This window comes from Plectropomus leopardus, chromosome 19 (assembly GCF_026936395.1).
Source record: "Plectropomus leopardus strain MGB_pleo_1.0 chromosome 19, ASM2693639v1, whole genome shotgun sequence".
Taxonomy (NCBI): domain Eukaryota; kingdom Metazoa; phylum Chordata; class Actinopteri; order Perciformes; family Serranidae; genus Plectropomus; species Plectropomus leopardus.
This window is the reverse complement of record NC_142194.1, coordinates 13,185,279-13,192,988: the sequence shown is the minus strand read 5'-3', so window position 1 is coordinate 13,192,988 and position 7,710 is coordinate 13,185,279. Positions and strand designations below refer to the sequence as shown.

The 7,710-nt window shown below is 40.9% G+C and overlaps 1 pseudogene across 1 annotated transcript; it reads right to left on the bottom strand.

Annotated features, from left to right (window-relative positions):
* Nucleotides 1-841: 841 nt before the first annotated feature.
* On the bottom strand, nt 842-7,036 carry LOC121958968 (neurogenic differentiation factor 2 pseudogene; annotated as a pseudogene). Its single transcript, XR_015775048.1, has 3 exons — nt 6,920-7,036; nt 4,335-4,710; nt 842-2,210 (listed from the first exon to the last, which is right to left on the bottom strand). The product of XR_015775048.1 is annotated as a neurogenic differentiation factor 2 pseudogene (transcript).
* Between the last annotated feature and the right edge of the window lie 674 nt (nt 7,037-7,710).

The window sequence follows — 7,710 nt, the reverse complement described above, 5'->3', positions numbered from 1 at the left end:
TAAGAGAGCATTACTACCACTTTTTTATGTGCCACTCCGCTAATTCTGTCAATTCCTTTTACATGATTTTGTATCTTAGCCGCTCAAAATCAAGTGTTTACTTGGATTATTTGATAACAGTCTATTGTCAAATATAACTTCAGTTTTGAATGGATGTTAATTGGACAATATGCAATATCTCATGTTTTGCGTCGTTCCTCATATATTTTAAACACTACAAGCCAAGACACCTAATCACACCCAAAATCAGTTTTCAAAATCATATAGTGTTGTGTGCAATGTGCCTCCACCTGTTATCCATGATCATGCACAAAATTTTGTTTCCATATATTTAAACTAAGCCAATTAATTCTTAATTTGTAAAGCTAAAATTGAGGTGAATCTCAGAATTTTACATTTGTGCATTATTTGGTATTTAAGATTGAATTAAAAGATCTTGTATCTTGTCATAATATCAAGCCAAGCATATTTTGTTATATATATTCATAGATTCATTCATTCATAGTCATATCATTACTAAAGCCTGCATAATATTGACAGCTAAACCATTTAAAAAGTGATTTTAGTGTCTGTTTTATAAGAAAAAAAACCTCAAAATATTTTTAAAAGCCTATTGATTCAAAATAACAACACAATAATTTGAAAAAATAAAATCATTGATTACAATATTTCAGACAAATTTTTGGGTGTATGTTTTTTTCAGCCTAGCCTATATATATATATTTTATTTTTATTTATTTTTCAACTAAGATTTATTGAATAAAAACGCCAGAGCCACCGCCTCAGGCCTCCATGTCCACACACTCATGATGTTCAGAAGAAGAGCTGTTTGATCATGTCAGACAGTTATAAAACATTTTTTTTTATTTCTGTTGTTTGTGTCATAACATGTTTAGGCCTATACATCTTTTATGTCAATTGCACTCATTCTGCATACAGGATATTACTGGACACACTTTGATAGGATGTACAACAGTATAGGGATGACATCAGTAGAATACAGAAGGTAATCAGAGGACTCTTTGCGCCGCTTCCATCTCTCATCCTTCCAGAAGCTTCTCTCGTTTCCCAAACAATATTACACGTTAGGATTGTCATTATAAGGTCAGTGATTGTAAGGGACTCAGTTGTGGAAAAAAGCATTGAGATCCTCATACGGTGGCGCTCTGTCGTGGTGCAAGTGCACGTCGTGGAAAGGTGGAATGTTTTCCGAGTGCGCACCGCCACTGCGCGCTCCCGAGGGCCCAAAAGGTATGCTGTGGCTGGCCCGAGACGTTGTCAGTCCAGAGTAATGCATAGAGTAATGATAGTTCCTGTCTGTCTCTGAGGTCTCCTGCTGTCTCCCGGACAGCCCGCCATTCAGGCAGACGGGCGGGCTGTGCGCGGCCTCGTAGTCCGGGCTGCTATAGTCTGGAGACGTCCCGCCAGGCTGGTACACAGCTTCATATCCAGAACCGTAGGAGTGGCCCCGCAGGTTAAGCGCGCCGCTACCGGGCTGGTAGTGCGGGCTGGAGATGCGAGAGCAGCGGTAGGAGTAGGGGTGGACGGAGAAAGGAGAGTTGGGCATGTGGAAGCGGGCTCCATCTGAGCACGGTTCAGTTAGGAAGTTCCTGGTGTTGAGCTGCAGACAGCCTGCCACCAGGTTTGTAGTGGGCTGGGACAGGCCTTTACACAACATCTGCACGTAGGTCACCACATCTGGCCGTTTCCCGTTGCGTAAAATCTCCCCAAGGGCTAGTATATAATTCTTGGCCAGCCTCAGAGTCTCTATCTTGGAGAGTTTTTGCGTTTTGGAGTAGCACGGCACCACTTTGCGCAGATTGTCCAGCGCGGAATTCAAGTCGTGCATACGCGTGCGCTCTCGCGCGTTCGCTTTCATCCGACGCACCTTGGAGCGCTCCACGCGCGCCGCCGTCATCTTGCGCTTCTTTGGGCCGCGCTTCTTGGGTTTGTCACCGCTGTTCTCGTCGTCGCATTCCTCTTCCTCGGCCTCATCATCCTCATCGTCATCGCCGGCCATCTCGGACTCAGCTCGACTGCTGCCTTCCAGCGGCTCGTCCAGGTCGTCCTCTCCGAGGTGACAGGGCTCGTGCTCTTCGACCTTGTCCTTGCAGTCGTCGTTCTCGGTGTCCTCCACCCAGTCAGCCGCGAGCCTCTGGACGTCCGGCAGGACCTCACTGAACAGGCGGCTCAACATCGTGGCAAGCAACCTGCAAGGGACACAGTGGACACTAAATCTGGACTGTTTTGCACCCTGTTGATAATGATGCACCCATAGGTGTGCTGTCAAAACAAGAGAACCTTTTTTCAGTGAGCTCACACAAGGCCGTTCACTGAAGTGAGTGAATACTGGTGAAGTGGGTCACTTCCTGATAATTTACCTTCTGCTCCTTTTTATTCTAATTTAAATGTCGTTCATAGAATGATATTCTAAACAGCTTAAAATGTCTAATATAATGAAAAAAGAAGAAAAAAGAAAGAAAGAAACACAAAAAATACATTTTTAATAACCTTATCATTTATCTCAGAATGCCATGTCATTTTGCTTTCAATGTAAGTTTGTTTGATATGGTGTCTGGAAGTGATGTTATAGCCACACAACTTTTTTTTTTAAATCACATACTTTCTCATGATGGACACGGTGTCGATTTTTAGTAATTGAAGTATTTACAGGATAAAAGATAAAGATAAAAACGATAAATGTTAACAGTCCCACTTTACCCACTGTCCCACAGTACCATCATACATCCACTACCCAAGGTAAAATACACTGCAAGTATCCGTAAATGTTCATACACAAAAGAAACGGTCTGTGCTTTGTAATTGCAGTTTTCATGTTAATTTTGACATAATTCTATTTAATATCCTCTGAGAAAATGGGGCCTTCGATCTTTTCCCCACCGTTTTATTTATAATAAAGACTCTAGAAAGATGGAATAGCCTTTAATATTTTATATGTATAATCGATTATTTTAGTGGCATTAAGCAACAGCGTGGGCCAACCCTCGGCCTCCATGCTGCCTCGGTGTGAGCCCTCCAGCAGCCCGGCACAGGGAGCGGCGCTGGCCTGCTCCAGCTGGGACCTCAGGGACGCATTTAGGGTGCGGGTCCCTCCTCCGTCCTATAAATTACCAACCTGGAGGGATTCCAGCACAGCCGGGCCACACCAGATCACAGACAGCATTTTTATGTATCTGAATTAACAGGTTTTATACAAAATGACTTCATGCAAAAGAATGCACAAGATAAGATTTATGAGGTTGAAAAAATAAACATAATTCTGTATGAATCATAGCAGATATTTCAGGAAGAGTAATAATAACATCGATGTTGAAACAGGAGTAGAGAATGCAGGTTCACGAAGCGCAATTTGGGCATTATTTGAGACCATGCAGGCCCCAGAAAAAATATTTTGCTTTGCTGAACTTTAGACCGCCTATGCATGATAAAAGGCGATGGGGAGATCTTAAGATAATAATCTGGACTGTTTATCTTTTTATTTAATTGATGCGTTTTCCCCCCATAATCAAAAAAGCAGCTGTCATTTTAATCAAGGCTGCATTTAATATGTCAAAAGACGAGGTTTAAATGTGATATTTGATCATCATAATTCTTTTAAAAGCTCACTTCATAGATGCATATTCATGATATCACACTGACCAATAAATTACCCTAGGCAAGTTATTTATTAAAGCAAAGTTTAATAAAAAGCTGCAATTTCCCGAAATCTTCACGGATTCTGAGCTCAGCTGTGCGCGTGGAGTCCAAGGACGCTTATTTCCCCCCCTTAATCTTGTAAGCACAATGTAATTAATGCCAACCAATACCTTGTCAATTAGCCTGTGTATCTCTGTGGAGAATTCTACCCCCACAGTGCTCTGACGCGCGTCGTGCGGGAACACACACACACACACACACACACACACACACACACACACACACACACACACACACACACCGTAAGGTTTCTTTTATTCTTTGATAATGAAATATAATAAAACACACTCTGGTGCGCATTTTCTAACGTAATCAGCGCAAATTATGAATAAAAAAGTGCAAGAACGGCCTATAGCTACGGAATCAATATGGATTTGCTGATTTCTATATTTTAAACATAATCTATCAAAAATAAAGATCAATATCTTCGATAAGAGCGGCGATAAAGAGCCCGAAGAAGAGATTAAAAGCCTCTTGATCACGTCGCATGCGAGAAAAAGACGCGAGAAAATATTATAGATAAACGCTCTTCATCCCTCACAAGACATTAACACACAAAGACAAAATCAAAATCTTGATCTGATGGCTTCATATTTGATTAGAAACGTGCAACCTACCTCCGTGCTGGAGCTCAGTGACGGGGCAAAGCGGGTTTGTTTACACCATCTCTCTCCGGGTGGGCATCACATCCACACGCCCTGCACGGATGCTTGTGCAGGCGACGCGCTGTGTTCTTGCTCTCACACCTCTCTCTCCTCTCTCCTGCTCTGTCTGTCTGCTGCTGCTGCTATCCCCAGCCCAAACGCGTGGAGGGATCCGTGTGGCACCTCAGAGGCAGGACTGGGTGGGTTACATACCAGCTCTGATGCCAGGCCCATATGGCTGGCACGTCATTGGCAAGAGCCATCACATGAGAGCCGGTGATTGACATGCGGCCGCATTCACAGAGACTGGCTTCCCCTGGGGGAGAGGGACTCGCCATCTGTCACAGAGCTGAAAGAGAAAATGGAATAAGGAGTGAATGGCACAAAAAACGCACTGGATTCAAACAGCTTCTGTTAGCCTCAATTTGGGGGGAAAAAGGGGTTAATCTCATATATATGGTTTAGAAAAACAAGAAATAATTATAGCAGTCCTATTATGACCAATTTTAGAATGATATCATTCAAATAATTTTGGATTGTTAAAAGATTACTAATGATTTTGTTGGATGACGACAAATAATCCACATGAGCTCTATGGGGATATTGTATATTTTAATAACACAATTAGAAAAATTACACCTAATAGACAACATAAGACAGAAAACTGCCTTCACTCACAAAGGCCTGCGATAAATAAGGGACCCGCCATAAAGATCAGAGTCAGGGTGCAATTGCCTAAACGAGTCAATTGAACTGAGCCAAGCAGAGCGTCTTGGTTTGGGTTGCCAGGCTTGGCACAGGTGCCGGTGGGCGGGCTGGTGCCAAAGGTGGCAGAGGCACAGATTGCGCAGAGGGGCCAGAAGATGGGGCAGGACAAGAGAGAGAGGGAGAAACTAAGAATGAAAAAAAAAAGAATACAGAAAGGGGTAGGCTTATCATCACCATAATGTTGGTGCAGTATGTTTTTTTTTTGGCTCCCTAGGATTTGCAGTAAAACAACCAAAATGTTCACCAAAATGTACATTGAACCAAAGTTCAATGTATTTCTGCTCATGGTTGTCTACAATCAGGGTCACAACCCAATATGGTCCCCCTGTGTTAGTCATTGCATTTGACTAATTCACTTTATTAGGGGAAAAAAACCTTCTGATTGGATAAATATTCCTCTTTAATCTTTTTTTCCCACACTGCAATGAAACACATTTCCAGAGATGCATGTGTTCTTTTCTAAGTAAAATTATGAAGACAATAATAGCAAAAAAAGTTAGAATTTAATTTCATATATTATGTCAAAATTGAACACAAGTTTCCCAGTGACATAATGATTAAACCTAATTATGATGATTTTGTTTAGTCATTTTGAGGTTTTCTTTATCATATTGTATGTTACAAACCATGATGTAGTTTCTCCCACAGCAAAGTGACAATAACACTAATTATTCTGTATTATTAACACTGGCATGAATGACAAAAACTATGTTTCAAAATCAGAACCTAGATGACAGTTTGGATTATTGTATTGTTTTACTCAGATTGGATTTGAGTGGTTTCATTTAAAGAGGAACATGTTGATGTTAAAATGACATTTGAGGTGAAAATCAAGTGTGAAATTTACATGTGTCATTACCATATGTCATAAGGGTTCAGTATTGGGTTTCAAAAGTATCCTTGATATAATAATGTGCTCTATACATCATCAGTGAATTGTAGGGTTGAGCTCACACAGAAGCAGGGACCTTCAGTTTGTGTGCATTGTTAAACTAAGTGTGGGTGACACCTTGTGGTAATTAATGGTTAGTGCATCTATGGGGGGAAAAATGATTAAGAGTGATGTCATTAAGTTTGCTGAAGTCGATATGCAGGAGTGAGCAGCATGGATTAAGCTGCCCAGCAGTGCATACAGTATGTGAAATTAACACACTTTTTTTAAGATGCAACATTAAAGCAATGTAAATATTAATGCAATATTAATTGTAATAACTCTGAAAAGGGCCATTCTGTCTACCCTGATCTCCTCTTGATGCCATGTTGTTTTTTTTACTTTGTTTGATTACTTCTTCAGTCGTGTTTAGTGTGTTATTTTGTTACTAAGATCTCTCATTTCAGACCACTTCACTTTGTGCCCTTGTGTTTTGTTTGTCTGCCCGTCCTGATTAGTTTCACCTGCCCTAACTAGTCCTGAAGTCAACACACCTGTTCCCACTTCCCTAATTAGTGTTTTCTCACTTCTGTGAAGTCCCTTTGTTCTTCGTCTCTTCATCTTTGGTTTTGAGTTCTGTTGCCTCTTTCTCTGTCTGCCTGTTTTCACATGCCTGATTTTTTTTCACTTAAACTTTTAAAATTTGTCCTGCTGCAGCTCATCTGTTGTCTTCATGTGAGACCAGTCCTGTTCTCCATGACTTGACACATGCATGAAGGACTTCTACTTGTAGCAGAGTATTTCTCTGTTAATACTCTTTTTACTTAAAAGGGAGCACCTCTTAAATGAAAAATTCCATTGTGTCATGTCCATGACCTAGGAGAAGTTTAATCAATATTAGTGAACATGAGTTACTCACTCAAAGCCAGAAACCAGGGAAGTAAGTCTCAAACTAGTAATGTTACAGGGCAGTATTTTCCAAACCTCTCCTCATACCACTTGCATGTTTTTCAACTCGTTCTCTACTCCAACACAGCTGATTACCACTTGCATGTTTTTCAACTCGTTCTCTACTCCAACACAGCTGATTCAAATGCTTGTTATGAACTCCTGAAGCTGCTTGATGACAAGCTGATCATTTGATTCAGCTGTGTCGCAGCAGGGAGAGATCTTAAACACGCAGGGCAAGAAGAAAGGTTTAAGAAACTCAGTCATCAGGTTTTAAGTCTGGAACTGCCCCAAAAAATGAATTGGAGCTTGATTTTATAGACCCTTTTTTATACCCAAAACAGTGTCACTATATTGTACTACTGAAACAGAAAATGTACTCAGAACATTCACCTGGTTGCTGTTAGTGTTGTCTAGAACTTATTTCTTTATTATAGAGGACTGATTTCCCAGGGCCACAATGGGAGGGGGGCTCTCGAAAAGCCTAGGAAGAAAAGTTTGGTTTTGGTTGCAATTTTTTGTTTCAAGCTAATTAATGCCATAACTAATCATAATTGGCTGAATAAACCAATTTGAACTTTTTACATATAAGTAATGGAAGCTTCCTGAGCCCCCCCTAACTCCTTAAAATTTGCAAAATAGTCAAGTCCACCCAACGCGATTTGTCTCTAAACATAGCTAAAGTGAGTGAGTGACTGCTTATGCTGCTGGAGCACCAATCTAGACAATCATGTTCCTCCCTAAGTGAAATTTCAGTTCCAC